General features: G+C 37.0%; 1 pseudogene; it reads left to right on the forward strand.

Annotated features, from left to right (window-relative positions):
- Window positions 1–281: 281 nt before the first annotated feature.
- On the forward strand, window positions 282–442 carry LOC123838112 (U2 spliceosomal RNA; annotated as a pseudogene).
- Window positions 443–10,736: the final 10,294 nt, after the last annotated feature.

Raw genomic sequence — 10,736 nt, forward strand, 5'->3', positions numbered from 1 at the left:
TTTGTGATCTGAACTAAAGATCATCATAAAGAAACTGTGAAATTACTTGGACCTGGGAATTATAAAAGACAAAAATTTATGACCTCATTATCTTAATGTTATCCTTACTTTTTCCAGTTTTGAAAGTCAAGAAACAAATCACACTCGTATTTGGCACCTAACCTGATTGTAGAAGAAATCTTCCTATAGCCAGGACAAAATTATTTGTGAGAAATATAGTAGACATATAAATTATTTACAAGTAACCATAAAACCTTAAGATTCAGAAGTAATACCTAGTCATCGCTTCTCGGCCTTTTGGCTAAGATCAAGTGTAGAAGTAATACCTAGTCAAAAAACTATTCAGTTGCTTAATATGACAAAACAAAATTAGGAATTTGGCCATCTTTTATTCCAATTAGCTGGCATAAATGCCTTCAGCTGTGTCCTAGATAAACTCTATTGGCTAAACATAAAGAAATGAAGAAAAGTTCAAAATCTGCATTATTTTACATGTCAATTTAACATTTGGACAGAGAAATATATGCACAGTCACAAACTATCACGTTTTGTAACTATTTATAAAATAAAACGTTAGTAGCTCAAGGAAGAGTAATGAGTTGTACTACTGAGAAATCATTTAAAATAACAAAATTCTTAACTTCTTTCAACACTGAGAAGATTAACCCAATAAAGGAAATTATTTAACTCTCAAGAACTGATTATATCTTTTGTCTATACAGCCTGGTATCTATTGATTCCACCTTTACATTTCTAAATAAAATTTTCATGTTTCTTTTTCTGCTTTATTTTGTACTAAGATGTATAATGTATATATAACATGGTTTTAAATAAAAATGGGCTTTTATTGTCATGGATAATTTCTCTTTTTGAGATGCCAAAAGATCCACCTTTTATTATCCCTTCAAATAATGCCTATTTCACATCCACTCTGTGGAAAGTGTAGTGTTACAGGCTAGAGATATAAAGATGATTAAGACACAATGAGTATTACTATGTAGTTATGGAAATAGGAAATAAAATTATAAAACATTTTTAATATAAAAGAGCTAAAGCCAAATGACATACACATGAAAACTTCTACTGATGAATGCTCTAGTAAACACCAGTGCAGCGTTCCAATGCAGAGCAGAGGCCATTGGATCATGGAGGAGAGAAGTCAATGGGTCTATGTTCCTTGCCTTGAAGTCAACAGGTCCATGTTCCATCCTGTAAGTTACTGGATAGAATAATTTGGGCAAGTCACTTAACATCTATGGGTCTGTTTGCTTGTCTACACAATGGAATAGTAACATTCATTAGGGTTGATGCAGGGACTAAATTAGATGCCAACATTAAAGTCGTATCACAGTGACTGGCATAGAGACATCATTTCTCTTTCCAACGACCTCATGCAGGTTATGTTTTCCAGTTCTTTTCCCCAGAGCTGTATTTGGTCCTCTGAATTTGCTCATTTTCTTTGAGAGCACTGTGTAACTCATTTGTCTTAGAATATATTTCTTGTTGTATGGGCATTGAGAAGAAGGACCAAAAAGAACAGAAGAGGGTGGACTATGGAGAATCAGTAGGTTTATGACTGAGAATCTCTATTCCAGAATCACACACAACATATCACAATGTTCTTCTATAATCCATAATAATGTAAGAACCACACACATAATTTTTTACTTTACCTTATTTCATGGTGCCTCTATGGGTTAAAAACTTTAATCTGTTAAAGTATTTCAGATGAAAAATTTAACTTTATTTTGTCCTTTCCTTTGCATGTTTTATATGGAATCTGTTCATTTGTTTTTCCCATCTGGAGACCTTGGTGAATTCAGCAAGTAAATTTGATTTCTTGAATCACGTTGTTCACATTTGGTTTAATCATATAAAAATGTCAGAAAAAAATAGATTACTGCATTAAAAGACCTTGACTGCTTAAAATAGTAATAATTAACCAAATAGGAAGTTAAGGAATCACTCCTTTGGTTGGTATTTATAATTTCTCATCAGGTCCCCAAAATGACCCACTTGTAAAGTTACAGACAAATAAAATTTGGATATATTGAACAAAATTCACCTTAATAAAAACCAAATGCAGTTGAAAACAAAGATCCAGGATCTGGAGCCCAGAATAACAGCAACCATGGCCATTTGAGAATGTCACTCTTTTTTCCGTAAAGTAGTGGTTTTACCACCCACTGTCCGGCCTTCCACATACAACTCCAACAAGCTTCCTTAAAGTATAAAAATAAAAAAAATTTTAAAAAGGAAGGGAAAATAAATGCATGCACCATTGAATTCTATGTTTTTTGAGAATTGTAGCACTTTTTTTATCGGGATAGAAATCAGTTTCTAAGAAGTGTGCATGCATGTGTGTGTGTGTGTATGAGTGTGTGATAGAAGAGAGCAAGAGAGCAAGAGAGAAAGATTGTGAGAGAGAGAGTAAATATACCCAGGAAGAAAGTTTAGAAAGATGCACCATTAGCTGTTAAAAGTGTTCAACTCTGTAGACTCTGAGAAACAAACTGAAAGTTCTAGAGAGGAGGGGGTCGGGGGATGGGTTAGCCTGGTGATGGGTATTAAAGAGGGCACGTACTGAACGGAGCACTGGGTGTTATATGCAAACAATGAATCATGGAACACTACATAAAAAACTAATGATGTGATGTATGGTGATTAACATAACATAATAAAATTTTAAAAAAGTGCTCAACTCTGAAGAGTAAGATTACAAAAGATTACAAAAGGAAAAATAGGTTTTTTTCCATATATTCTTATATTTTTTGCATTTTCCCACAAATGTTACGCTTAGAATTTCTTAAATAAAGGAAACATATCTCATGGTGCACTTAACATAACAAAACATAGCAGCCTACATTCAAAGGTTAGGATAATTCTTCCTCCAGGTTTTCCCACCTCAGAAAATACAACCACCGTTAGCCTTTTTACCTACGTGCAAAACACAGGTTCAGGTTAGCTTCTCTTTCCTTTGCACAGTACTTCCTGTCCATTGGCAAAACCTGCTGGCTCTACCCTCAGAACACACTCTGACTCCAATCAGTTCTCACCTAGGCCGCCATCGGCAGCCAGGTCCGGCCCCGCGCTCGTCTGGGTGGGCTACTGCAGTGCCTGCTAACCAATCTCCGGCTTCCACGCTAGCTCTCCAGTCAGCTGTGCGTGCCGCAGTCTGATTGCCCTTCTTTAAATGTCAATTACTCATGTCAATCCCCTGCTCAAAAGCCTGTTCACTTTTACCAAGAACAAAATCCAGCCTCCTTACCACCTCCTGTCTTTCTTTTCAATCCTACCTCCTACCAGTCTCCCCTTCTTTCATTCTGACCTACCATGCTGTTCATCAAACCTATCAAACTCTTGCCAGTTGACATGCTTGCATCCGTTTGCTAAGGTTGCCATAACAAAAGACCACAGTCTGGATGGCTTAAACAATAGAAATTTATTTTCTCATAGTTCTGAAGGCTAGAAAGACAGGATCCAGGTACCCGCAGGTTTGGTTTCTCCCGAGGCCTCTCTCCCTGGCTTGCAGATGCTACCTTTCGCTATATCCTCATATGGCCACTCTGTGTGTGTGTCCAAATCCCTTTTTTTTTTTAAAGATTTTATTTATTTGTCAGAGAGAGCGAGCACAAGCAGGAGGAGTGGCAGGCAGAGGGAGAAGCAGGCTCCCCGCTGAGCAAGGAGCTGGATGTGGGACTCGATCCCAAGATCCTGGGATCATGACCTGAACTGAAGGCAGCCGCTTAACCGACTGAGCCAGCGAGGCGTCCCCAAATCCTTTCTTCTTATAAAGAAACCAGTCATATAGGATTAGAGACCCATATGACCTCATTTTACCTAAAATACCCCCTTAAAAATTTTATCTACAAACACATTCTGAAGTACTAGAGGTTAGGAACTCAACATATGAATTTGGAAAGGATGCAATGCAGCCCAGAGCAACGATCTTTCCTCTGGCTAAAATATTCTTTCCCAAGAACTTTTAGTGTTCCTTCTTTCATAACATTCAGTGCTCTGCTCAAATGTCCTCTCCTCAACCAGGCTGTCTTTGTACAGTGGCACAGAAATACACTTCATTCTATGCCTTACCCTACTTTAGTTTTCTTCATAGCATCTCAATGACTTCATAGCACTATATACTTTTAAATTCTTTTCATTGTTTTTTCGTCTTCACTTCCAGCACACATGCACGCACTTGTATTCATATGCACGTACATACACACAAACACATGAATAGACACACATGTACACACACATTAATGTATGCTTCATGAAGGCAGGGATTTTTAATTTGTCTTATTTATTGCTGCAACTCCTATGTGTATAATTCTACCTGGAACATATTCTCAGTTCAGCAAATATTTACTCGATGAATTAATACATATTTTGAAGACTTTGCAAGAAATATCCACAAGGGGAGTGCCTGGGTGACTCAGTCGCTAAGCATCTGCCTTCAGCTCAAGTCATGATCCCAGGGTCCTGGGATCGAGCTCCACATCAGGCTCCCTGCTTGTCGGGGAGCCTGCTTCTCCCTCTCCCACCCCCCTGCTTGTGTTCCCTCTCTCGCTGTGTCTCTGTCAAAATAAATAAATAAAATCTTTAAAAAAAAAAAGAAATATCCACAAAGTCTTTCTTTTTTATTATTATTATTATGTTATGTTAATCACCATACATCACATCATTAGTTTTTGATGTAGGGTTCCATGATTCATTGTTTGCTTATAACACCCAGAGCTCCATGCAGAATGTGCCCTCTTTAATACCCATTACTAGGTTAACCCATCCTCCCATCCCCCTCCCCTCTAGAACCCTGTTTTTCAGAGTCCGTCGTCTCTCATGGTTCATCTCCCCCTCCAATTTCCCCCCCTTCTTTCTTCCCCTCCTGCTATCTTCTTCTTCTTCTTCTTCTTTTTTTAACATATAATGTATTATTTGTTTCAGAGGTACAGATCTGTGATTCAAGTCTTGCACAATTCACAGCGCTCACCATAGCACATACCCTCCCCAATGTCTATCACCTAGCCATCCCATCCTTCCCACCCCCCACCACTCCAGCCAACCTCAGTTTGTTTCCTGAGATAAAGAATTCCTCATATCAGTGAGGTCATATGATACATATCTTTCTCTGATTGACTTATTTCGCTCAGCATAACACCCTCCAGTTCCATCCACGTCATTGCAAATGGCAAGATTTCATTTTTTTGATGACTGCATAATATTCCATTGTATAGATATACCATATCTTCTTTATCCATTCATCTGTCAATGGACATCTTGGCTCTTTCCACACTTTGGTATTGTGGACATTGCTGCTATAAACATTGGGGTGCATGTACCCTTCGGATCACTACATTTGTATCTTTGGGGTAAATACCCAATAGTGCAATTGCTGGGTCATAGGGTAGCTCTATTTTCAACTTTTTGAGGAACCTCCATACTGTTTTCCAGAGTGGCTGCACCAGCTTGCATTCCCACCAACAGTGTAGGAGGGTTCCCACAAGGTCTTTCTAATAGCATAAAGGCAAAGGATAAAACATAAACAATCCCTTGTATAGACCATGTACAAAAAAAGAGCATGGAACATGTTATTGATGGTCATGCTCCCTACAACTAATGTTTGCTATTGACTAACACCAAATTTAACAGAATATGTTTTTACCATAATTGGTGTAGTTTATTACTTACGTACTGAATTAGACTAGTTGTTCTAAACTCAGGTCAATTTTATCCAGCCAGAGGACATTTAGCAACATCTGATATGTTTGTGGTTGCCACAACCGGGGCAGGAGATGCTGCTGGCATCTAGTAGGTAGAGGCCAGGGAGGCTGTTAAACATTATTCAGTTCAACAGACAGCTTTCCTAAACAAAGAATTACTCCACTCAAAATGTCAATAATGCTGACATTGGAAAAATCTTGCTCTAAAGAAATTTAAATAATAATAACAGAAATTCTTTGACTATTAATTCACTCCTAATTTACCCCTATGGCATTTTTTGCATAAATGATGGATTCTATATAATAAAATATCAACATATCAAAAAAATATCCTATTCCTAGCCAGCTCTAGATAAAATTGCAAACAGTGAATTTTGTCTTAGGAAGATTTTCATTTTTCCTTTTCTGCCTCACTCCCTTTTTGATACATCTTTATCCTTATCAGCTGGTCCCTTCAAGGCTAGAATGTTTTCCTACCCAAGCCCATTCCCCTAGGGTTCAGAGTTTTCACTAGATAACCATCTTTATGGTAGTTCCATCCTGATAGATACCATACTATCTTTACTTTGGCTAAGTCCCAGAGTGCCCACCAAACTTTGTCACTTGTCCTTGTCAGCTCAAAATGCTAAAACAGTGGAAACAAACCATGAAAAAATTTAGCAGGGAAAAATATAGAGCTCTGCATTTAAATTTTATCACCTAAATTTCACCAGGAGGGCATTAGGGAGATGATTTTGCCAAGGTTCATGTTGAAAAGATCTGGGTTATTTTACTGACCCCCAAGCTAAACATGAGCCAGAACTGTACTGGAAGCTTAATGCCCTGATCCAAGAACATGGTAGACCAACCTAAGTTGAGCTGTTAAGCAGTACCTGGGATATACAAGAAAGTATTGGGAACCCACAATCATTATGTGAGCATCAATTTCTAGCGGTACATGGGCAAATTGCTATATTTAGAGGAACTGTCAGAATGACCAGGAATCTCAAAGCTGGACGTCATATGGACAACTACAGAAACTTGAAGTGCTAGTGCAACAGAAGAGAACACTTAGAATAGAGAGAATAACAATCTCTAAATGTTTGTGCAATGACTACCAGGAAAAGAACAAACTTTGCTTTGCTTTAGAGGGAAAAACTTACATTGAGCTGAAGCTGTAAGGACAGAGTGGCTGACTTATGCTCAATATGGAAGAATTTTATGACATCTTGGTAAAAAGTGCTGCCTCACAAATAGTGTGTTTCTTATTACTGGAAATATGTAAGCAGTGACCACAGGACTGCTCTGCAGAAGGGACTCCTATTTTGGGTAGGAAGTGAGACTGAAATCTATACATGCTCTTCCAGTTCGGGGATTTCATGAGTCTAACCACTTTTTTTTTAAATTAAGAGTAAGTATTTAACTATTCTCTCCCAAATGAGAATGTATTTGGAATAAGGTTTTCATCTTACTCTGAATAGCTATAAGACCATATTGAAAGAAATATATTTATTTACCATCTTTCAAATACTGGAAGATTGTGGCAGTAAATAAGTACCCTTATTTGAAGTTGTAACAAAAATTATAATTGATATCAGTTTTTCTGACATATAATTATGCCTATCTACTTTAGGCACTAAAGTAAGAATACATATAATTTTTAGTAGCACAATCTTGTCCTATTTATCTTTTAATTTTTATTTAAATGTTTTCTTAGATATATTTTTTGGGGTGGGTATAAAAGTTTTCTGTAAATTATGCTTTTCATTTAAGAGTCATCAGAGAGGGGCGCCTGGGTGGCTCAGTCGTTAAGCGTCTGCCTTTGGCTCATGATCTCAGGGTCCTGGGATCGAGCCCCACATCGGGCTTCCTGCTCAGTGGGAAGCCTGCTTCTCCTTCTCCCACTCCCCCTGCTTGTGTTCCCTCTCTCTGTGTCTCTCTCTATCAAATAAATAAAATCTTTAAAAAAAAAGTCATCAGGGAATAATGAAGAAAGCTATTAATTAGACACCAAGGCATAGGTTTCTAGTTCTGTTTTGTTCCCAATGTTCTAGGATTTTGAGCTGACCTCTAGCATTCTGGCCACTAATGGCTGTGTCCTTTATGCAATTAATGTCTCTAGACCTCTTTCTCGTCATCCTTAAAATTCGAGTTTGTAATAGATTATCCCTGAGATTTTTTTTCCTCTCTTATTTTCTATTATTCAATTACTTGGCATCATAGATGAAGTTACTACAAAAGCTACTGGTGTAAATCTTAGAGATTTCAAAGAGCTATACAAAGGAAAGAGACCAGGAAATCAAAGAAATAGGACAGACCCCAGTCTCCTTCATATCTTGGTGTTTTAAGTGTTATTATTGCTACATAAAGGTTTAAACAGTACTGCGGTGCCCCAATCAACTCATCTTAGAAATGACAGCTTTTTGAAGGTTAATCATTCATGTAGTACTGTGTGGCATGATGGAATCAAAAAAGAGCAATGCATGGAGTGCACTCATGAATAGGAGCTAGGAAAATAAACCAGTATCATATAATATGTGTTCTTTATTTCTGCACAAAGACCCCCTATCCTGCAGCAGTTGATAAAAATTGAATTTCTTTGGCAAAAGTGAGGATGCCATTTTGAAATGTCTATAGCAGCCTGAAATGTCAAGCCACAGTACTGATTAATATTGGTTAGATTACTAATTGTTGCTTCACATTTGAGTTTCTTCGGTGCCACATAATGTGACCGTAAAACTATGGGGTAGCCAAAGGCAATACTATGAAGTGACAAGTAAAATAGAAGTCACCATAAAAGCTGCTGTATTCCCCTCTTCACCAGATGGGGACAATTTTTTTTTTTTTGATCTAAATAAAATTCCAACCTCAGTTCCTTGAGTAGCATAGGTATCTCTTACCTATTGATTCAACATGAGTTATTAATACTTTTTAAAATTGTTAAATAAACTCTTGGAATTTTTTAATTGAAATCTCTATATCATTTCAAAACTTTAAGTAAGTTACACTCTTGACAATAACAAATTATAATTGTACTTTAAAAGCTTTCTCAATTGATGATGAAACAAAATCATCACTAAAACAATTGTTCAATTATTTTTTTTCACAAAGAAAACTCATCAATATTATAATTTATTTTTGTGTGTGTTCTTTGTGTATTTTTTTTTTTATGTTCAGTTGGCCACCATATAGTACATCATTAGTTTTTGATGTAGTGTTCAATGATTCATTAGTTGCGTATAACACCCAGTGCTCATCACATGTGCCCTCCTTAATACCATCACCTGGCTACCCCATGCCCCCCACCCCCCCTCCTCTGAAACCCTCAGTTTGTTTCCCGAAGCCCACAGTATCTCATGGTTTGTCTCCCTCTCTGATTTCCCCCCCTTCAGTTTTCCTTCCCTTCCCCTATGATCCTCCACGCTATTCCTTATGTTCTACATATGAGTGAAACCATATGATAATTGTCTTTCTCTGCTTGACTTATTTCACTTACCATAATCCTTATCCTCCAGTTCCATCCATGTCGATGCAAATGGTGGGTATTTATCTTTTCTGATGGCTGAGTAATATTCCATTGTATATATGAACCACATCTTCTTTATCCATTCTTCGGTTCAAGGGCATCTCGGCCCCTTCCACAGTTTGGCTATCATGGACATTGCTGCTATGAACATTGGAGTGCATGTGCCCCTTCTTTTCACTACATATAATTTAAATCAATAGTTTATTGGCTACTATCTGCACTGTATGTCTCAGATTAAGTGACAATCTACAATTTTCCAGCATATAATCTGTGAAATGTATTACTTGAGATTGAGAACTCATGCTATGAATTTGATAATGTGCTGGATACCTGTTTGCCCTTCCCGATGAACTCCACTGTTCTTCACACTGCTCTATGCCTCAGGAGGTGAACTTGTATAGACCGTATCAGTGAATTCCAGGGCACTCTGGCTTCCAGTTAGATTTACCAATGGGGATTTACAGCAGGAGATAAGAAGGAAAAACTACAGTGAGGCTCAGGCATAGTATATACCCCCTGCCTCACTCCCCACAGGGTCATATCAGGCTGGTTTTGACTCCACTGAAGGCCATAGAATGTGGCTTTTCTGCACAATTCTCTCCTTCCAAGTTTTGATTAATAGCGTCCTCTCTTTGTCCCCTCATGAGCAAGTGGTATTGACAACTCTGCTGTTACTCCCTGAAAATACTGGGCTATTCTGTCTGTCTTTCCTATACAATGCCCTTATCTTGGTGAACAGTATCTCTTCAAGCCATCCTGGAATTATCCTAATTTGAGTGAACAATTTGGTTTTTGGTTGTTGTTGTTGTTGTTTTGCTGGAGTCTGATCTTACCAGATCCTTAGATAAAGCTTAATAAAAATATGTAATTCTCTTTCAAAGACTTGCTTTGGGACTAATTTATCTTTTCAATGATTTTTGTTTTCTATTTCATTAAGTTCAGGTCTTTTATCAGTTAATTCTCATTTCCCAACTTTTTTTTATTTTGTTGTTCTTTTTCAAAATCATTAGGTAAGTTGCTCGTTATTTTATCTTGACTTTTTAATGGTGGTAGTATCTAATATTACATTTATTTTTTCTGAGACCTGCTAGTTGTTAGGTTTCATGAAATTTGGAAAAAGTATTCTTCTCACTGATGTCTAGAAAATGTTTTCCTTTTAATTTCATTTTTTGATCCAAATATTATCTGGTACTATTTCTTACTTTTTAAGTATTTTGAGCTTTTGATGGGGGTCTCCATTTTATTATTTACTTCTAATTTTAATAGTGTGTATGTCCTAAAAAGTCTCCCCTTTTTAAAATTTAGTATAGATTTCTTTGTGGCTAAGTATCTGACCAATTGTTTATTACTTAGATACTTGAAAAAATTACATTCTCTACTTTAAGATCTATACATCAAACACACCAAGTTTGCTAAATAAATACTTATTTTTCTGCCTAGTAAATTGACCTATTTCTGAGAAGGATGTGGTAAAAAAAATCTTTCACTATCATTGTACTTTTATAAGGATT

This window comes from Mirounga angustirostris, unplaced genomic scaffold, assembly GCF_029215605.1.
Source record: "Mirounga angustirostris isolate CCGP_5_RB_7025 unplaced genomic scaffold, mMirAng1.0.hap1 SCAF_8, whole genome shotgun sequence".
In the NCBI taxonomy this organism is placed as follows: domain Eukaryota; kingdom Metazoa; phylum Chordata; class Mammalia; order Carnivora; family Phocidae; genus Mirounga; species Mirounga angustirostris.